Below are 23,123 nucleotides of genomic sequence, written 5' to 3' on the forward strand. Positions count from 1 at the left end.
AGGCACAGCACACAGGGCCCTGTTGGCTGATGGACTCGAGCTTTGCCTAAGGGCACAGGGAGCACCTGAAGGGTATTAACAAGGAGCATGCTGGAGCATTGCCCAGCTACAGCAGGTGAGAGGACGGAGGTGGGAGGCCAGTCACAAGCTCCTGCAGATGGCTCTGGAGAGGCCTTGGTGCCCTGGAAGGAGGGGTCAGGAAGGTAAGGGGTAGACAAGGAGGAAGACCATCTTGGAGGGAAGCACACAGCTCCCTGAGTGATGGGGTGCAGAGGGAGGAGTGTGTCCAGGGGGTTAGAGGTGGCAGAGGTTCTTGGAGGCTGTGAAAAGGAAGGGAATATGAAGGAGAAATATGATGTGGGACTAGAGGTGGTGGGGACACATCAGAAGCATGATGAGTGAGAGGGCCCGGGAGACATGCAATTTGCACCAAGGAGCATGCAGGAAAATCCTGTTCCCAGGTGGCTGCCCACCTACTCTAGAACACTACCTCCTCAGGGCGCTGCCTAGATAGTACAGAAACGGGTATCTCAGGGCCTGACTGATCTTCAGGATGGGGGACAGAGACCTGGTAGAAATCCCGGCTGGTTCCAGGCCAGTATCCAGGGCAAGCATATGAATCCATCAGAGTCAGCCTCAGAGAGAATGATGAACCCATGGCCAAGGAGATAGTGAGCAGAAGAGGTTTTGGATTTGGAAAGCCAGTTTTCTTGGGAAAGATTTTATTACAGGCGTGCTGACAGGTGAAACAGTTTATGGGTGTTCTGTCTCTGCTTTTTGAAATACCCAAGCATTGCTGACTTCTCAGAGCTCTGTATCTGCCCCAGTGCCTGAATGTGCATTGAATAGATTTTTATTGATTGGTATGTCTTGGTTACAAATGTTTTAGGTGCTTTTCTGTAAAGTACCTAAATACAAATAGAATGAAATTACTCGGTCAAGACTGATACATAAAGTTAAATTTTCATATTCACCGATATGGATGAAACTCATCACTTTAAAGCCTCCAGTGGTTCCGTTCTAGGAACGTATGTTTCTGTGGAAACTCGTAGATGCATAACATAGGATTGGTTTGTTCACAGTCTCAAAATAGCCTTGGAGGTTGACCCAGGCCTTGAAGTCCTGCTCTCAGGCCGCTCTGCACCGTTGGCTCAGTGACCTCCCAGAGATCTGAATAGTCCTAGTTGTTGCTCCTTGGAAACCTTGACTCTCCACAGATGAGCAAAAGCTGCTTCTTTTTTCCCTAATCTATGGAAAGGTCACCAGGATAAAGCCCCTAGTGGGTGTGGAAGCCAGCTTTGGAAGAACTTGAGAAGTGCAATGGGAGCAGCTGTGAAAGAAAGGTCGCAACTATACAGTCAAGCTGTGAGGCCAGGAAGACCCAGGACCCCCTCAGGGCTCTCAGAGGCTGAATATAAGGGCAGAAATCTCTGCTGCCTTGGCAGCGGAAAAAACAACACTCATATATTATGAGACCCAAAATTATCTTTTGGATGCATGAATGGAGGGTTTGCTTGTAGCACAAGCACATAGTCTTATAAGAAACACTTAACTAACAACTCCATTCAAAGCAGAGCTAGGCAGACTTCATAGATCGGCTCGGGGCTTATTTCCTCCCTCATTTAGCAGAGAGCTGGCTTAGCTTTAGCTTTCTGAATTGGTCAATATAAAACACACTGAGACTAGCTGCTAAGCTTCGGAGGCTTCTCTCCACACAAGGTCACTTCCTGACTGGGAAGCTTCCAGTGTTTCATAATTGTCCAAATGTTTCCATTTGGCCTACAGAGTGAAGGGCTTTACAGGGCGTGGTGCTTCTGGAGCCTGCGCCCAGCACAGCGGTGCCAGCCCAAGCCCGAGTCCAGGCTGTGCTCTGCTGCTTCTCTGCCTGCAGTTTCCCCGCAACAAACATAATTTTGCCTTTCTATCGAGCAATGGCTTTAGTGTTGGGTGTTCCATGACCATGTTCTCAACAGCGGCTTCATTCAGGCCCTCCCTAGACCCAGAAGGCTGTCTTGGAGGACAGCTCCCAAGTATACACAGAACTTGAGGCAAGAAGAGGGAAAGATACAAAAAAGGCAGAGAACAAAACTGAGGAAAGTTTAACACCCGCAGAGGGAGAGAAAATACAGCTTTCTGGAAAGACTCTTGCACGGGGTTTAGAAAATTTCATTCTTGATCATGGCTGTTTCTGCCAGAGGCCAGTCAGGCAAAAAAAACAAAAACAAAAACAAAAACAAAAACAAAACAAAACAAAAAACAAAACAAAACAACACAAAAAAACGCCAGGAGGAGGAAAAGGAAAAGGAAGAGGAGAATGAGGATGAGGATGAGGATGAGGATGAGGAGACAGGGAAGAGGAGGGGGTAAAAGGAGGAGGGGGAGAGGAGGAGAATGGAGAAGGAGGAGGGGACGAGGAGGAAGAGGGGAAGAGGAAGAGGAGGGTGAGGAGGAGGAGAAAGAGGAGGAGGAGAGAAGGAAGAGAGGAGGAGGGGAAGAGGCAGGGAGGCAGGCCCTGACCACTGGAGGTGGTTCCTCGCAGTCGCTGTTGCATAGATCTGGTTACCAAGGCACTGGAACAGCTGAGACACCAAACAGGGAACAGCAGGCAATCCAGGGCTCCTCAGCACCAAGTTGCTGCTCAAATCCCTAGCACTGCAGGAACAAAGGAGAGCCGCCTGGTGGGAACTGGAACAACATGGGGAAGTATCCCCAGCAAGCTCTGGGCCCGCGGAGGGAGGTGGTGCGGAAGACGCTGAAACCCAGCAGCCGCGCTGCCTGAGTGGGAGGTGAGAAGCGCCCTGGCTGGGCCTCCCTCCGGCGCCTCCCAGTGGCCGCAAGCTGGTCGGCAGCAGGTGCTGCGCAGTCAGCGGGACCCCGCGATGCGAACGAGAATGATGAGCGTAAGGACTCCTCTCCATGTGCTGGGAAATGTCAGGACAGGTCTGTCTTTCCGAGTTTCCCTTCTGAGATGGAAAGCGGTCTTTAGGGATTTGTCCAGATCTGAATGTCTGTGAGACAAGCATGAACTCTATCAGGAGACGTTGTGGTGGAACCACACCTGGTCATAGGCCTGGTGGGTGTGTTCTTCAAGAATGGGGTCTTCCGCTGGACAGACACGGTGGCTCACGCCTGTGATCCCAACACTTTAGGGGGCCGAGGTGGTCGGATCACCTGAGGTCAAGAGTTCGAGACCAGCCTTGCAAACATGGTGAAACCCGATCTCTACTAAAAACACAAAAATTAACCAGGCGTGGTGGTGGACGCCTATAATCCCAGCTCTTGCTGAGGCAGGAGAATCGCTTGAACCCTGGAGGCAGAGGTTGCAGTGAGCCGAGATTGTGCCACTGCACTCCAGCCTGGCGACAGAGCAAGACTCCATCTCAGAAAAAAAAAAAAAAAAAAGAAGAAGAAGAAGAATGGAGTCCTTATGCTAACATTGACCCCGGAAGAGGAAGAGCTAAAGTCTCTCCCACCACAGAGGTGGCCCTAAATCTGGGCAGAGTCTGGGAATGACAGAGTGGAGGTGTATATGTCACCTGACATTCTGTTTCATGATGACAGGTACTGCATTCCACACTGACTCTTGCACCCCACGCAAGGATGTGGCCTGACTATTCTGGGTGTGTGACTCCTGAGACAATGGTTGTGTTGCAGGTCCTTCCAGTGTAGCTTTCTGGGGAAAAAGTATTTAGGACATGAGGTGAACCAATGGGGAAGGCAGACATTTTACTTGTTTTCAAAATACATTTATCAAGCATTATCAAGTCTGAGATTTTACCCTGCTTACAAGTTAACACACTAACCTGCCATCGTTTCATGGACATGGCAGGAGGTATGAGGCTCCTGGATCAGGGAGAGGATGGTTTAGCACTGACAGCAATAGCAGTGGTCAGGGTATCGGCACCTGCACCCACTCCTCAAACCTCGGTTCCCACTGAAAACATGAGGAGGACAGGTGAAGAGCCCTGAGGTTAGGAAACTCAAATCTTGAATAAGGGGTAGTAAGCTTGCCTGACCTTTGCCCTGGTGGAAAACACTATATCTACCTTCGAATTCTGGAAGCAAACCTGCCCTCCCCCTTACTGAGATTCCATACCTGTCAAGGCTGCTTATCATACCAACATCCTTGGAAAGGCAGCCTGGAGCACAAGCAGCCAGTGCTTCTGCTCAGAAGATGTGCAGGAATTCTAGAGACCCAGGAAAAATGCCTCCCAACAATATCCACCCCTTATTTCTATACTGTCTTGGCTTCTGGTGAATTTCCCCAGGGGAGATTATTTACCTGACTGACAGAAGCTGGGACCAAATTCATTTAGTGTGTCTCATACAGACTGAATTGAGTCAAGTATGAAAGGACTTCAAATAGCAAGATGAAGCCAACCTGCAGTACTGACCACAGCCATGCCTCCAAGGGTCCTTGATCCAAATAGCAGAACAAACCACACAAACTCTCAGGGCCTACTTTAGAAAGCCACATGGCTTGAGTTTCTGTATAGACTGTTCCTCTTGTCCAGCGGCCTTAATTAATCCAGGAATGGCGGCATGTACTAATGATTGCACAGACTCCACGTTGGCCTGCACGGAGGCAGTCTAGGGAGATTCCATTATCCGTAATAATCCTGAACCAGTGAGCTGAGGCTGCCCTAAATGTCTTCCACTGTCAAAGTGGTGATCCCTTCAGCTAAAACCAGGGACAAATTTCATACCATTAATTAGGTGGCTTCCATTATAAGGGAAAATGTACTGAGAGTATATATGATAGTGAGTTCGAGTAACTGAATTACTCATTTTGGAGCAATTTTAGAAGTTGTCTGAGGCCCACGTGATCCACTGGTGGTATTTCCTTAAGCACTCAGAGGTCTCTCACGACAAATCCTAAGGTACAAGTCACCTAGGGGCCTGATAGGATGGAGAGTTGAGTGTCTGCATCCAACAAAGCCATGAAAGATGAAGTCCTTCCCTTCTCTGAATGTCCCCAGCATACTTGGATGGGTGTGTGCAGCCTTTGGTCCATCTTGGGGAAAAGGAGATCTCTGCCCCACCCCTAACAAACTTTCTCCTTAAAGGAGCTGAGGTTAAGGTAGAGGGGAACAGAGGGATGGATTTTCTAAGCATGATGTGAAAGGGTGAAACTCTAAAGAAAAATATTGAGAGATCTGACATTTTGATGATTTTTGAATATCCCAACTTGTGAATACCAAAAATGAAATAGATTTAAATTTAAAAGCAAGTAGGGAGTAATATGAAAAATTTGAAATATTTTAATATATCCCATTTTATATTATATAATAAACTTAATAGACTTTGCTTGTACCAATCAATAAAACAATAATCAACAACTTAATATGTAAAGAAGCAATCACTATAAATCTGCAAATTCACAACAATGGAGATATCATGAATAATAAAAGAGTAAATTTTAATATTTATGAATTATAAAAAGGCACAAGAAGAGAATTTGAATTTTTAAAAACAAAATTGGCAAAGATTTTTAGAGATCATTGAACCTATATTTTTTTTACTATGTTAGATAGTTGTTCAATGAGTATCCACTTCCTCACTCTCTACCTCTGTGGGAGGCTGGGCTTGGCTCCATGACCTGTTTTAGCAAACAGAAGACAAACAAGAATAACTGGCCAGTTCTGAGCAGAGGACTCTCTGCTCAGAGACATTGTGAGATTTTTCTTGCCCTTCTGGAAGCTTCTGACCTCTGTGATGGAAACACGTGCTCCAGGGAGCTGCCCTTCTCCAGCCTTGGCTGCAGAGAGTGGCATTGCAGAGCAGATCTGAACTCAGGCTGCAGCCTAAAGCAAGCCACCCTAGCAGACTCAGGGCCCCACAGCCTGAGGCAGAGCTACCCAACCAACCCTTGAACACTGGAGTGAGGAAAAAAAAGTTTATTGTATATGCCATTGAGATCTGGGGGTCAGGGATTATTATGCAACAAAAGGCTGACTAAGACACAAATTGGTACCTAGAAGTGAGTATCCTATAACACAAGCCTAAGACAGGTAGCAGCAGTTTAGGTACCAAACAGTACTAGAAAACATAATAGGCTGGTAAACGGTGATAAAACGTTTACAGAAAGCTAGAAAAAAGTGGCCAGTGTTATTGTCATGAAAAGACAAAACTCTGTTCAGTTGTTGTCTGTGATAACTTGGAAGACTGAATGTGTCTTCTGTGTTCACAGCTCTATGCCTGGCATCAGACTTTGCTCGAAGCAGATATTCAAACACCAAGGAAATGGCTCAAATATTTTGAGCTAAGATAAGCATAGGAAAGAGGTTGAAGTTCTATTAGAGGAAAATAACTCAATTTCCCTGTCCACCTTAGTGGTGGTGTATGGACTTTTAAATATCCATCTCTGGCTGGGCATGGTGGCTCACACCTGTAATCCCAGCACTTTGGGAGGCCAAGGTGGGTGGATCACCTGAGGTCAGGAGATCGAAGCTCTGTACTAAAAATACAAAACTTAGCCATCTCCTGAATGGTTGATGCCAGCCACTTGATCAGGCTTGACTCATGGCTGATGCTAAAACGTGTGACAGGAAGCCCTGCAAGGCTCCCCAGGGCATGGTCAGGACTGCCTGGGATATGGGGAGCATGAGGGCAGCTTGACCAGAACGTAGGGCTTGCCTCAAGGGGGGGTTGATGGGCGCTCTCTGCTGACCCTGGAACTAGGACTAGAAGTTTCCGGCCCCGGCCCCTCACACAGGCTCCGCAGGTGCTCAGTTGCCAACTTATTTCATGTGGTTCCTCATTTCACATACCACAGGAGGAAGGGTGCCATCTCGGGCTATTTCTGAATATTGCTGCTCGTAGAACTTGTTAAACATCAAGGTCCTTGGGGGTAAAATGAGTTGATTTTCAAACTTACGTTAAGTTGGTGTTTGTACCCAACTTTTGCACAGGTTCTCAGCTGCAAAGCCCAGGGCAAAAACAGCCCCCTTGGTTCCCCAGGAGTTTCAGCAGAAAAGAGGGAAGAAAGGGAGGCCAGAAGCCTCCCTTGTCCATAACAAAAGCCTCACAGGACATCTTAAGAGCTATAATATCTATAAACCTCAGCTCTGTGCTCCAGCATTGCCCTGTCCTGGAATGGGCCTGATTCAAATCCCATGTTGTTTCCACAGGCATTTGTAGAAAGAGTGGACCACCGACGGAACGCTGCGTTTGCTGGGCGCTACCCTGCTGTGCCTCAGTTACCACGTATTTAGGGCATCGACTGTGTTTCTGGAAGACAATATTCTGATGGCTTCTATCTGTTTCTTCTCATGCAGCTTCCACCATCTGTGGAAAACAAGATCTGCTTGCTTTCCCTGAAGCCCCATGTCTCCAGGGGTGGTGGCCCTGTTAGCAGTGGGTTTTCCCATTTATACAATAGATGAACTCCATGGGATTGCACTGGAAGCATTTCCGAATCAGCCCGATTTAAAATATTGAGTTTGATCAGTTTTTGCCCCTCTTAAAAATATTTATTTTCTCCCCAGTGTTAAGGAAGTGGTTAAGGGAGATGTGAGAATTCTACTCTATGAAATTTGAATTTCTGGGCTTCCACATCAGCCACACTCACTCCGCATCTCCTGTAACCGATTTCTCTTCAAAGAAGAAGCTCCTAAGTACCGTTTCCTCTTCCCGTTGTTACTGCTACAGTCCCACCATCAAGAACACACCTGCTTGGAGGGAGGCAGAGAAGCTCCAGTGAACTCCCACTGGCCCTGGCCAACCCCACTGCCCTTACCCTCCATCTGCAAAGAGAAAAAGGCCCAGCCTATGACCCTCGGCTGAGGTCAGTGCTGAGAGGCAAGGCCAGCGCTTTACCAGCACCAGGTCCAGGACCAACTCATGCTTCCCTTCCCAGGGTGAGAAACTATTGATATGTGAACCCCAACAGGGGACAAATATGTCTCTTCCTCAAGTGAAGGAAAAGACATTTATTTATTTTGGGGAGACAGGGTCTCCCTCTGCTGCCCAGGCTGGAGTGTAGTGGTTCGATCACAGCTCACTGTAACCTGGAACTCATGGGTTTAAGCGATCCTCCCACCTCACCGTCCTGAGTACCTGGGACTACAGGCAAGAGCAACTGCACCTGGCAGACCTTTATTTTAAATATGTGAGTTTCCTGTGAAATAGCCACACTCAGTGATGCTGTGCCGGGCTGTGCCAGGCCTCCTAACTCTTGGGGTCAAGCCACAAATTAGCGATACTCTGTGAGGATCCGTTTCCAAAAATTGCACTTTGTTTACAACAGTAACTCCGGCTGCTTTTGCCCCCCACGTCACCAAATTGTGTCGATCATAAATGAAGTTATACAGTCACTGCACGATTTGTAGGGGCTGCAGGAAGTAGGGCTTAACAGATTTGCTCTGTTCTGAGTGCCGTATACCATCAAAGAGTGAGATGGCATTTCTGGTTAATAACAGAGCCTGAACCAAGCATAATTGAGACTCACTCTGCCCATTATGGTGTGTCCCCTTTAAGCAGACGCGTTGTCACAGCTAAAAAGTCATTGTAACCTCAGGCAGTTTTGCATTTGAGGAATTTACGTGTGATGCCTCAGCATCCTCTGTCTCCTCATTTCTGTATCAAATATTCCTGTTTCCTGTACTCCTGTTTCTTTACCCATCTGTCACTCACACCCTCTGTATCTTATATTTTCATAACAATTTGCCATAGTTTGGAAAGGACAGGTTTTGCACGTCTGTGTACTTGTGGACATCAAGTGCTTGATTTAACGCCCTTCCCTTATGAGTGCAGTAGGATCCGAGGGTAAAATAGTGATCCCTGTTCTTGGGCCTAGTGGAAGGTGAGGAAGGTTATTCTTGTCTGTCACATATATTCACATGCCAGGCAGTGTGGCAAGGGGCAAACTTATCACCAGCTCAAAGCATCTGAGAAGCCAAATGTTTGATCTATGTCTCCAGGGACATGACTGTGCCCAAAAGGGCATGATTCCTCCTACATGATAGTGCCAAACCCTTAAACATTCGTTCCTTCATTCATTTATATAAAATAGAATCCATCTATATCTGTTTTTGTAATCAAGCAATTTATCCTAAGCAAATGTCTACTTAACATACAAACATATTTGCATGTTAATGACCTCAAGGTAGTATAAATCCATGAATCGTGATTTATTTACTAGTATTCAAGTATAGAAATATAAGTAAATATTCATACTATAAACAAGCATCCTTGTACATTTTCCTTTGCACGTTTCTCTGATTTAAAATGATTCTTGGCCAGGCGCGGTGGCTCACGCCTGTAACACCAGCACTTTGGGAGGCCAAGGCGGTGGATCGTGTGAGGTCAGAAGTTGGAGACCAGCCTGGCCAACATGGTGAAGCACCGTCTCTACTAAAAAAAATACAAAATTAGCCGGGCGTGATGCTGCACACCTGTAATCCCAGCTACATGGGAGACTGAGGCAGGAGAATGGCTTGAACCCGGGAGGCAGAGGTTGCAGCGAGCCGAGATCATGCCATTACACTCCAGCTAGGGCAACAGGAGCAAAACTCCATCTCAAAAAAAAAAAAAAAAGATTCTTAAAATTCAAGTGCTAGGTAAAAGCATGTGGACATTGAGACTTTGATATGTATTAAAAACCGCACATCCAAAGTGGACCAATTTGCCTTTCCGGCGGTCTTATGTGAGAGTATACAGTCCATGTACTTTACAGAGCTTTGTGTTAGCATTCTTTGTTACCTTAGTACATTTGGTAAATGAAAAATTATATCGGATAATTCAAATGTTGACTTCCTTATATAATAATGTAGGGAAGTAACAATGATCTCATTTTCTTTGTTCTCCATTTTTATATACACTATTGTTATTGCCTGTGGTGTCCATCTGCCCCCTTTTCTACCGTGAAAATTTTTGCTTTTGATAAAGATAGCTTTCTAAAATATTAATATAATTGATGGTTAATATAGTTAATAATTATTTTAATATTTTATCTATATTGTCAAAACATTTCCCAATAATACTTTTATATTTTAATTCATGGGAATTTTACTGTAATATTAGTGCTTTTTATTTGTCAAATCTTTAATTTTGTCATTCTTTTACTTATGTTTTCTGAATTTGATATCATGACCTCTACAATGTATGTTTACAAAAATATTTACTGATATATTTTAATATCTGCTGTTGTAGTTTATTATGTGGAACTCATTAATATTTTGAGATTAACTTGGGAATGCACAAAGTACAAATGATAACATGAATTTTAATTTGCAAACAACTAACATGCATCAACTCCTGAATAAACCATTATTTTCTTATTGCATTCAAATCCCACACATGGCCAGATGTGGTGGCAAATGACTGTAATCCCAGCACTTTGGGAGACCGAGGCGGGTGGATCACCTGAGGTCAGGAGTTTGAGACCAGCCTGGTCAACATGGCAAAACCTCATCTTACTAAAAACACAAAAATTAGCCGGGCATGGTGACATGCATCTGTAATCTCAATTACTTGGGAGGCTGAGGCAGGAGAATCACTTGAACCTGGGAGGTGGAGGTTGCAGTGAGTAAAGATCGCACCACTGTACTCCAGCCTGGGTGACAGAGTGAGACTCTGTCTCAAAAACAAAACAAAACAAAAACAAAAACAAAAACAAAATCCCACACATTACCATGCACGTTCTTGGATCTTTTTCTAGATTTTATATTTCACTTCAACAATGTACTTCTCTCTTTCATGCTGGTAAATAACATGTTATTCTGTCTTATTAGTTATTGTAATTCATGTACTTGCTCAGATAAGTCCTTCCACAGTCATGTTTACAGTAATTACCCAGCTATTTAAGCATGTTTGTTCTCTTATGTTTACTTTTGATTTATTTTAGTTCGATGTAAAAATGTTCCCAGTGCAAATTCGATTAGATCCCTTGTATATTATGGTTTTATTTATTTATTTATTTATTTATTTTGAGGCGGAGTCTTGCTCTGTCGCCCAGGCTGGAGTGCAGTGATGAAATCTCGGCTCACTGCAAGCTCCGCCTCCTGGGTTCATGCCATTCTCCTGCCTCAGCCTCCCAAGTAGCCGGGACTACAGGCACCCGCCACCACACCCAGCTAATTTTTTGTAGTTTTAGTGGAGACAGGGTTTCACCGTGTTAGCCAGGATGGTCTCGATCTCCTGACCTCGTGATCCGCCTGCCTCGGCCTCCCAAAGTGCTGGGATTACAGGCATGAGCTACTGTGCCCAGCCTTATGGTTGGTTTTTAGACATCTTTATCATGTGGAATCTTCATATCCAATAAAGTGGATTGCATGTCCAAGTTTTTGAGACTTCTTTTATATCCATCAGTAAAAATTGGACATTTCCATCACATATATCCTGCATATTTTGTTAATTTTAATATCAAGACATTTCAGATACAAGTGTATCTGCATAATTAACTATTTAATAGTAAATAGTTAACTGAACTCTGTCCTTAGTTCTTATCATTTTTCTCATATTTTGCCTTTGTATCTACAATAATAATATTTGCTTTCTCCATCACATTCTCCCTTTTCTGTCATGCTATCCCAGATTAAAATGGTGTTCAATAACTGGAATGAAAATAGATTTGCTGTTTCATTTCTTGTTCTGATGAGTTTCCACTTGCACAGTTGTTCTTAAACTTTTTAGCTCCAAATCTCCTTCTGAGAATATCAAGCTGGACTGGCTTTTTATAGCATCTGAATATAAACAGAGTAATTTTTTTTTTAAGTGGAGTTTTTGCTCTGTCGCCCAGGTTGAAATGCAGTGGCGTGATCTCAGCTCACTGCAACCTCTGCCTCCCCGGTTCCAGCGATTCTCCTGCCTCAGCCTCCTGAGTAGCTGGGATTACAGGCATCAGCCACCATGCCCAGCTAATTTTTGTATTTTTAGTAGAGACAGGGTTTCACCATGTTGGCCAGGCTGGTCTCGAACTTCTGACCTCATGTGATCCACCCACCTTGGCCTCCCAAAGTGCTGGGATTACAGGTGTGAGCCACCATGCCCAGCCTTAAACAGAGGAATTTTTAATCACATGTTAAGCTGAATAAAAATCTGTGTCATTTGCCCAATGAGTTATCCAAGGGTAGGGAAAGGACTGCTACCCAGAGGGAATTTAGAGGGGATGGGAGAAAGTACTTGTTTCCGTTTTAAATAAATGAGGACATTCTATTCATTAGAATGAAAACAAATTCATAAATTAGTTTTCTAGTTTCATAATAAAATGGTCAGTGTTGCCAAGTGGCCAGGATTATAATGCCTGGAGAAAGGCAATTTGATCTTAGCTCCATGACTACGAGTTAATAAACGTGGTCCCTCCTAAGCCAATCCATGTTTCCTATGGGGATAATATTAGTCCCTAGTGTTAGGATATTGTGAAGATTAAATTAAATGAGACAGTTTCCATAAAGTGCTAAATTCAATTCCTGGCACTTAGGAAACTCTGAATAAAGCCTTGTTATTGTTGCTCTTGCTGTTGTTACTCTCATAATTACCATCATCATCATAATAACAGAATTAGAATATCGTGCATCTCTCAGTATAATCTGGGACATTCTACATTGTACAAGAATTAGCTGAAATTTGTCTGTAAAATCATGTGGAAAGAATATTTAAAATTTAGTTTCTCAAAAGCCTCCTTGATTTCGTCAGTGGCTACTATTTATTTATTTATTTAATTTATTTTGACACAAAGTCTCACTCTGTCACCCAGGCTGGAGTGCAACAGTGCAATCACAGCTCACTACAGCCTCTACCTCCCAGGTTTAAGCAATCCTCCCTGCTCCGCCTCCGAAGTAGCTGGGACTACAGGTGAGTGCCACGACACCTGACTAATTTTTTGTAGAGACGGGGTTTCACTTTGCTGCCCAGGCTGGTCTCGATCCCCTGGGCTCAAGTGATCCTCCTGCCTCTGCCTCTCAAAGTGCTGGGGTTACCGGAGTGAGCCACCACATCCAGCCCAGGCTACAATTTTTTTTCTTTTATCACTTTCATTCTCAAAGGAGGTGCACAGGCTACTATATTTTTTAAACGTCTTCTCTGTCCATGGTTTGCTAGCCTTTCTAACTGAACGGTGAAATTATCACCATATTTAATTCATGACTTTGCCACTGAATCTAACTCTTTGGCATTAGCTTATGCTCTGACATACTCACCACCAACCTCAAGTCAGTATTTCAGCTATTCCATAAACAAACGATCAATTTCAACAATTTTAAAAAGCAATTTAGGATGGTTTCACATACTGAGATTGAAAGACCCATCATTAATTCAAACCCACCAATGATAAACATTACCTTTATTTTACTTTTTTTTTTTTTTTGACATGCAGTCTCAGTCTGTTGCCCAGGCTGGAGTGCAGTGGCACAATCTTGGCTCACTGCAACCTCCACCTCCTGGGTTCAAGTAATTCTCCTGCCTCAGCCTCCTAAGTAGCTGGGATTACAGGCATGCGCCACCACACCTGGCAAATTTTTGTATTTTTAGTAAAGACAGGGTTTTACCATGTTGGGCAGGCTGGTCTCGAACTCCTGACCTCAGGTGATCCACCTGCCTCAGCTTCTCAAAGTGCTGGGATTACAGGTGTGAGCCACTGTGCCCAGCCTTAACTTTATTTTATTTTATTTATTATTATTAGTTTTTGAGTCAGAGTCTTGCTCTGTCGCCCAGGCTGGAGTGCAGTGGCGCCATCTTGGCTCACTGCAAGCTCCATCTTCTGGGTTCAAGCCATTCTCCTGCCTCAACCGCCCAAGTAGCTGGCACTGCAGGCACCTGCCACCACGCCCGGCTAATTTTTTCTTTTATATATATATATATTTTTAGTAGACATGGTGTTTCACCGTGTTAGCCAGGATGGTCTCGATCTCCTGAACTCGTAATCCACCCACCTTGGCCTCCCAAAGTGCTGAGATTACAGGCGTGAACCACCGCACCCGGCCTTACCTTTATTTTAAATCACAGAGAGCAAACTTGGGACCTTCCTGAGCCTGGGTATCCCATTCACATTAGGACCTTATCGCCACCAAAGGTTATTACCACTCACCAGTCATTATGATTCAAACTAATTGAGTTGTCTGTGCTGTAGTCTCTGAAACTGTGCGCTTGGAGACAGTCCCTTCAGTTGTGCCTAAGAGATAACCCTGAATCCCTGGATAGACACTCACCTCCAATGCCATACCCTCCAAGCAGGAGGGTGGACAAACACTGCGTGCAGGTTTTGGCCTTTATGTTTGTCACTGAGGAGAAGAACAGAAACTTCTGCTATCCAACGTGTCTTGTGTGTCTACAGTGCACTCCACAGAGATAAAAATTCTTGATGAGTGCCCTGATGTGGTTGTCACGATGAGATTAGACCACCCCCAATTTCACTTTTGAGAAGGAGGACAAGGCCATGGCTGTCATTACAGGAGTCACTCCAGCATTTTCTTCCCAGATGGGAACACCACTGGAACTCTACAATTCCCACAAGTGAAGAAGAAGATGGAGTGTTGAGGGCCAGAGATTTTGTGTTAGCGCAGGCTCATCTAGAAGCAGATACCAAGACAGGCAAGAAATGTATTGGGCGGGGAGCAGGAAAAGGCATGGAAGCCCACAGTGCAGGTCTGACACCTGTGGAGGGGTGAGGGAAGCAGGAGGACTAGGGAGGAAGTCTCCCCATTTGCAGTGCAATTCCAAGAAACATTCAGCCAGGCTGATAAGCCAAAACTGACCGGAGGAGACCCATGTCTTGCCAGAATGGGCCTGCCTTGCTCAATCATTGACTGGTGCAGTCCATGGGAAGCCTGGCCCTGGAGTGAACATTGTGGTGGATTCTGAAGAGAAGCAGCTGGAGCTTTCAACTGTGCCCCACACAGCAGGAGATCTGAGCAGTGCATTTTCAGAGCCAGCACAGCCTACTCCTTGGGACACATGGATCTGATTCTCCATGCAGGTTTGGAAGCAGCTCTCCCACAGCTGCCATGAGCCTTTCTTCCTGAGTAGCACCTCAGAAGAGGGAGGTTAGCAGGATAAACTAGGGGCCCTGCTGCCTCTAGGTACTGGCACTCATCTGCTGCCTCTTCCATTATTCATCCCAAATTCCCTTCACTCTCAGCTACCACCTCAGCTGGCTGTGGTGGCTTCCTGGTGGAATGAACCAGTCCTTCATTCCTGAGAGGTCTGAGCCTTTTGTAATGCTACTTTCCTCAGCTGGTGCTATTGCATGATTCCATCCAGTGACAATGGGCAAGGAAGTACCAGGAGCTGTCCAGGGGAATCACTTGGTTTCCAGATATTCCTCCCTGTCCCCATCACGTAAAAGCAACCCAACCTCCTCCTTCTGATCAGGGTCATATACACCTAAAAGATGGCAGGTCCTGGCCGGGCACAGTGGCTCACACCTGTAATCCTAGCACTTTGGGAGGCAGAGGCAGGCGGATCACCTGAGGTTGGGAGTTCAAGACCAGCCTGACCAACATGGAGAAACCCCATCTCTACTACAAATACAAAAAATTAGCCAGGTGTAGTGGCACATGCCTGTAATCCTGAACGTAGGAGGTGGGGGTTGCAGTGAGCCGAAATCGCACCATTGCATTCCAGCCTGGGCAACAAGAGCGAAACTCCGTCTCAAAAAAAAAAAAAAAAAAAAAAAAAAAAAAAAAATGGCAGGTCCTCTCACCTGCTGGTCTCTGAACTCAAGGAGTCCAAAGTTCCCTGGTGGCAGCCCTAGCTTGTAATTTAATGATACCCTCTTGTATCCTCTGTCAATGGTATACTTTATTTAAAAACCAGAAACTTCAAACTTGCAGAGCCAGGCAGTGCAAAAATGGGAAGCACAAAATCCCCCAGTGAATCATCGGAAGTGATGGTAAGTGAGGCCACTTCTGCTTCCATCCCTTGGTTCCTGGACCCATGTATTCTTCCTGTTGGTGTCACAGCACCATATAGAGATCTCTGATTTAATTAATGTAATGCATCCTTAAGGCTGGCACCCCATTCTGTCAGGGTGTTAGCTCTGAACTGGTGCGTCAGCTATCCCAGCCTTCTGTGAGGTCAGCTATATGTATATAGCTGATATATATGGTCATGGACCTAGCCTCTCACCTCAAAATGAAGTGGGTTCCCTGGTCAGATGCTGTTTTGTGTGGGATTCCATGCCCGTGGATCAGGCTTTCCACAATCCCCCAATTATTGATGCTGGCTGAGACTCTGCAGGTAGGAGATGTAAACCCATATCTGGAATAGGTATCTACTGTCTTGAGAACAAACCACTGACCCCGCCAGGATGGAAGGGACCCAATGTGGTCAACTTGCCACTGCATAGCTGACTGGTCTCCTCAAGGAATAGTGTCACATCAACAGCTCAGTGCTGGTCTCTGTCGATAGCGGGTTGGCTCTTCAGAGGCAGCAGTCACAAGACTGGCCTTCAAGAGTCAGAGTCCAGGCCATTGACCATCTCCACCCATCGTCTCCATCTCCACCCATAGCAACTCCATCCATGTGTCCATTGTGCCACTCTATTCCATATACTGGTGACAGGGTGGCTGATGACAAAAGCTGGCTAATGTCAAGATTTCCAGTCATTTTATCTACTTAGCTCTTCAGTGCCTCTTCCTTGGTGAGAGCTTTCTGCAGAGCTTTAACATTTAACACAAAAATCTCCACATTTTATTCCAGGTCCCTGATCAACCAGTCCTGCCACTGACCATTGCTCAGGAATCCATATATATTCTCAACTCAAACCACTTTTCCTACCATACAAACTGGGTGACCCAGACATACTGTTTAACACAACTCCCAATGGAAAGATAATCCCTCACCACTGTGTTTCAAGACCACCCAACTGTAATGCATGCATCACCCACTTCGGCTTGATCACATGTTTCAAAATGACTGATCTGTACATCTCCCTTCAGCCTTTTCTCTCTTTTCCTCTTCCTTCAGCTCCCCCTAACCCAATGCAGCCATCGGTGCAGGCTGGGTATGGGTGACCTGTTCATGCAGTTAGTCGTGCCTCTGATTCTGTTCGGGCTCAGCCTCACATACACTGTCCCCATCTTCTGATGGCTGCTGCTAGAACTCCCTGACTTTATGACTTAGCAAGTACACAGTGCCCAGCTCATAATGGACAGTTCCAGACATATGGTGACTTGGAGTGCCGTGGTCAAGTGTTTTACTTCAAAAAGGGCCTTATAATACGCCAAGAATTGTTTCCCAAAAGTTATATAATTCATGGCTGTGGATGATACAGATGGCCTTGCCTTAGACTCCCAGGTGCCTGTGCTGTGCTTCTCCAGCTGGGGCATGCCATAGAGCCACAAGGCATCTTTTTCCACCACTGACACATCCAACACTGTGGCATCTACTGAACCATATGGCCCAAATTGCAAAACCATCATCTGGACCTGCCACAAAACCTTTATCTGTTCTAGATCTTACTCAAGGCTTTCAGCCTTCCCTGTCACCAGTATATGGAATAGAGTGGTATTCCTAGGTGTGGAATGTGTTGCCACCAGAAACCAAAGAAGATACGAGATGCTGTATTTCCTTCCCTGTGGTAGCAGATGTATGATGCCCCCCATATGCCTGTCTCAGTATTCCCTAACCACAGGACACCAAAGAACTTCACTGAAATGGCAGGTCCCTGAGTCTGCATAGGGTTTATTTCTCACTAAATGTGGAACTAATGTGTCTTAACAAGGCTTCCTGTGCACTAGCCCTCTTTTGTTAGTTCTGACTGATCAGCATGATGTTATCGATATAATGAATTTAATGTGATCTTCTCTGGTAGATCCAGACAATCCAGATCTTGTTACACTATATTATGACAGAAGGCAGGAGAATTCACATGGCTGTGAGGCAAAACCATAAATGAATATATTTGTCTAGTCTACCTAAATACAAACTTTTTTTTCATTCCTTTTCCTAATTGGAAAGGAAAAGAATGACTCCACCATATTAATAAACACATACATGTTCATGAGGTCTTATTAATACACTCTAGCAATGATATTACATCTGGCACAGTAGCTGTAATTAGGGCTACTATTTGATTAAGTTTGTAGAAGTCTAAGTTTACAGAATCCACTCAGTTTCTGCAGGGTCCAAACTGATGAGTTCAATGGAGATATGATAGGGAACACCACCCAGGTCTTTAGTGGTGACACTAATCATCATCCTCAGGATGTGATATTATTTTTTATTTACTCTTGTGGCTGGGAGGACAGTTTTAGAGATTTCCATGTGGCCTTTTTCACTAAGATAGTTCTTATCCCACAGGCCAAGGACCTTATGTTGTGATTACTCCAACTGTGAAGAGACCAATTCCAATTATACCCTCAGGAACTGTAGAAATGACCACTGGCTGGGGCTCCAGATCCAATAGGTCTACTGTAAACTAGACTTCATTTACTGAAGCAAGGACTTCACTTATTACCTGGACCTCATAAGTCCCCACTCTAACAGGAAGACCATAATGGTGCTTTGGGTCCCTGAGTATTAATGTCAACTGAGACCCTGTGTCCAATAGCCCTCAAAATGTCTAGGGATTCTCCTTTCTATACAGCCATCCAAAAAAATGACCATATGTCCCTTTGAGAAGAACTGGGACAATCATTACAGTATATACTTACTGTGGTATATGAAATCTTCATCCTAGAGACTCAGCCATCTCTTGAGTTGACAGAATCTGAAAATTAGCTATTGTTGTTTTTCAGGCTTCTAAAATTCACCCCAGCCATGAGTTTGACCTATTCCCTGGGATCTTTGCCAGGGTGTTAAATCTCCTGTTTCAAGATAGTGCCTTCAAGTCAATGAATTCTTTCTTACCCAGCCTATATTCCAACCTTCTTGAATAAGCACACTCAAAATTCAATACTAATGATAATCCTTGGTCCCAGCCAGCTAGCTAATTCTTTCAACTACTTTGGTGTGTAATTTCTTTCTTCTCTTGTCAGACACACCGCAGCTCCAGTCAGGTTATGCTAGGATTTAACACTAGTCATTTGACTGGCAACCAGGAGAGAAAGTAGGATAGATAAATAGGAAAACACCTATTGACTTGTTGGGGAGAGGGCTCTTTAGTATCTTGCAGCATAGGGGGAAGTGCTAGCTCTTACTAGGGAAGGGTAGGCCACCTCTGCAAGCTCTATGTGTTTGGGGATGGGGGTGGGGTGGGGTGCAGTAGTCTTCAGAACTCACATCCTCAAAGACATTAATTCAGGTACCCCCATCCCATATTTCAGTACCAGGATTCCCCAGCCAAAGTCCTCACCTTAGCATAAGAGAGCTGCTTTGGCAATCAAACATTCCTGGACTTCTGTGGCTCCATCAGATCCTTGGTCAGCCACTCAGCTGTGTCTGGTGTCCTACTGCAGGAGATAAGGCCTCTCTGTAAGCTACTAAATATGTCCTCTAACTCTAACACTTAGCCTTTAACTGCTAGTTAATGACACTCAGTTTCTCATTATCCTCTATAGGACGTCTATACAACTCAACAATAACCTGCCTTTGTAGGTACTTTCCCCCCATATGTATCAACCTGAAAGACTCCTTTTAGTATTTCATTGTCATATCTGGCAATGAACTATCTCAGCTTTTATTTATCATCTGGGAATGCTTTAATTTCTCCTTAATTTTTGCAGGATAGTTTTGCCAGATATAGAATTCTGGACTGACAAGGAGTTTTTTTTTTTTTCCTTTTAATACTTTAAATATGTCATCCCACTATCTTCTGGCTGCCATGGTTTCTGATAAGAAATTGGCTGTTAATCTTATTGAGCAGCTGCCCCCAATCTTTTTGGCACCAGGGACCAGTTTCATGGAAGACAATTTTTCCATGGACCAGGGTGGGGGGATGATATGGGGATGATTCAAGTGCATTACATTTATTGTGCACTTTATTTCTATTATTATTACACTGTAATATATAATGAAATAATTATACAACTCACCATAATGTAAAATCAGTGGGAGCCCCGAGCTTGTTTCCCTACAACTAGATGGTCCCATCTGGGGGTAATGGGAGACAGTGACAGATCAGCAGTCATTAGATTCTCATAGGCATGTGCAACCAAGATCCCTCATGTAGGTTTCCCATCCTATGAGAATCTAATGTTGCTGCTGATCTGACAGGAGGCAGCTGGTAATGCCAGCGATGGGGAGCGGCTGTAAATACAGATGAAGCTTCGTTCACTTGCCTGCTACTCACCTCCTGCTGTGTGTCCCATTTCCTAACAAGCCACAGACAAATACCAACCTGTGGCCCCAGGGTTAGGGACCCCTGTTATTGAGGATCTCCTGTATGACAAGTCACTTCTCTCCGGCTGCTTTCAAGAGTCTCTCTTTAGCTTTGACTTTACTCAGTTTGATTATAACGTATCTCAGTGTGAATCTCTTTGAGTGTATTCTACTCGGAGTTCATTGAGTTTTGTGATTTATAGATTTATGGTTTCCATCACATTCAGGAAATTTTTAACCAATTATTTTTTCAAATACCTTTTCTTCCCTTTTCTCTCTTCCTTTTATTTCTGGGTCTCTCATAGTATACATGTTTGTATGCTTGATGATATAACACAGTTGTTTAGGCTCTGCTCATTTTTCTTCATTTTTTTTTTTTATTTTTCCTCCTCGAACTGAATAGTTTCATTGTGCCATATTCAAGATCACTGATTCTTTGTTCTGTCTGCTCAAATTTGCTGTTGAAACCCTCCATCAAATTTCTCATTTTAGCTATTGTACTTTTCAGCTCCAGAATTCACATTTGGTTTCTTTTTCTTATTTCTATCTTTTTGTGTTTTGGGGGGGATTTTTTGAGATGGGGTTTCACTATGTTGTCCAGGGGCTAATCTTAAGACAGACAGACCAAGCCTGGAAAGCCAGCTGCAAAATTCCAGAGATTACTTCAAGGTGATTAGTTAACAACCCAGCCATAGTTGAGATGACACCAGCCCATGATCCAGCTAGACCGGGACCTAAATAGCCACCAGAACAAGACACACAGGCATTCTACTCAGCACAATTCTTGCATGCCTTCCTTATCAATGTTTCCCTTTTTAAATCCTGCCTTCCCCCCGACCCCCACCCAAAATCAAAATGGTTGCTTTGGATGGAATCCAGCCACTTCCCCTTTACTAGTTTTGGTTAATAAAATCACTTTCCTTCTACCAGACCTTGTTAATTGTACTCTTCAAGCGGTGAGCATCTAGACCTGAGTTCGGTTACATGGGTAACATGTCTTTAAATGTTTTTGATAGACAGATATCTAGAAAGCCAGACCAAGGGGATTAAAACAGAGGTTAGTCTCACATCAATCCCTCACAGATTGCCAGATAAGTCAAAAAGCACAACCAGAATTTTTTAAAAACCAGATCTGTATTGCCACCCCCTCCAGCAGCAGGAGGCTGCCCTAGGAATATGGGCCACCTTTCTTGTGGCTGCTGAGCTGGGGATAGTAGACACTGAAGTAAAAATGCCACAACAGTCTGTTGCAAAAATTTAGCAGCGTCCTTCATTAAGCTCTCACCTGGCTGTTCTGTTTTTGATTAGATTCCAGAATTCAGAAAAAAAGTTGATTCTGATCATTTTTGCTACTTGGTAGTTGCTTCACTGAAGGGACCAGTTCTTGGAGCTCCCTACTGCCCCATTTTCATGTCACTCCCTTAATATATTTCACATTCCACACCTGCAGAGTATTCCTTTCCACAGGATGGCTTGCCAGGTCACCACCAGGGAAACCTTTAGCAATTGAGCTGCAACTTTCCACGAATTACCTGAGCCTTTCTCACCACAGAGAGTGGCATTCTCCTTGCCTGCCAGATGGTGAGTGAGCCATTTCCAAATCCCCAGCTCACTGCCTGCTATCTATACACCAATTTGTGTCTGCCAAGAAACAGACATCAACATGGGATTAGACGTAACAGAAATTTTTGGAGGTGAGGGAGCAGAAGAAGGTGGGGGAAACTTCAGATCATACATCAGATTTGAAACCTGTGGGACAATAGAGAGAAGGGAAGATGATTGGATAGGAAGAATCTTTTTTTTTTTTTTTTCCATTTTCTTAAAGACAGGGTCTGGCCTAGGTCTGTCACCCAGGTTGTAGTGCCAGTCCCGATCATAGCTCACTGCAGCCTCAAACTCTTGGGTTCAAAGGATCTTCCTACCTCAGTCTCCTAAGTGGCAGGGACTACAGGCATACACCACTGAATCAGAGACAGAGTTTTGCTGTGTTGCCCAGGCTGGTCTCAAACTCCTGACCTCAAGGTATACTCCCACTTTGGCCTTCCAAAGTGCTGGGATCACAGGCATGAGCCACTGTGCCCAGCCTTTAGGAAAAATCTCACACTGCAGCACTGTTTCAAGAAATACGCACCCAGGGCAACGAGGAGTCTTCAAGCCAAAATCGCCCACTGCATGGATCCAGCATCTCACCAACATGGGCCTGGCTTAAGACTTCTGCCACATTCAGTGCTTTGCTGGGAGCAGCCGACTGAAGCACGACCTCAGCACAAGTGGAGGGGTTTATCTTACTCAGAGGGGCAGCAGGTGAGACCATCAGTCAAGCAGGCTGTCCTCAGAGGAGATCTCAGCAATGCATTTTCAGGGTCATCACAGATTTAAATGTATGGTTTTGGGTTTTGCTTTTTTGTTTTTTTTGTTTTTTGTTTTTTGTTTTTTTTTGAGATGGAGTGTTGCTCTGTAGCCCACGCTAGAGTACAGTGGCGTGATCTCGGCTCACTGCAACTTCTGCCTCCCAGGTTCAAGTGATTCTCCTCCCTCAGCCTCCCAAGTAACTGGGATTACAGGCACCTACCACCATGCCCAGCTAATTTTTGTATTTTTAGTAGAGACAAGGTTTCACCATGCTGGCCAGGCTGGTCTGGAACTCCTGATCTCAGGTGATCCACCCGCTTCAGCCTCCCAAAGTGCTGGGATTACAGGCATGAGCCACCACACCCAGCCTAAATGTTTATTTTTCATCTCCTTCTAGCAACAACAAAGTCATAGAGAATGGCCTCATACCTCTCTAAAAGTAGACAGCAGAATTATGCAACTGTCTTGGTCTGGTGGGATTTTTATTTTTTTTTTAGTACAGATAAGAAGTAAAGTATTGAGCTTCAGGATGAAGACACGGTCCAGTTGAGTTAAGCCTCAGGCATTTCTGA

This window comes from Macaca fascicularis, chromosome 2 (assembly GCF_037993035.2).
Source record: "Macaca fascicularis isolate 582-1 chromosome 2, T2T-MFA8v1.1".
Taxonomy (NCBI): domain Eukaryota; kingdom Metazoa; phylum Chordata; class Mammalia; order Primates; family Cercopithecidae; genus Macaca; species Macaca fascicularis.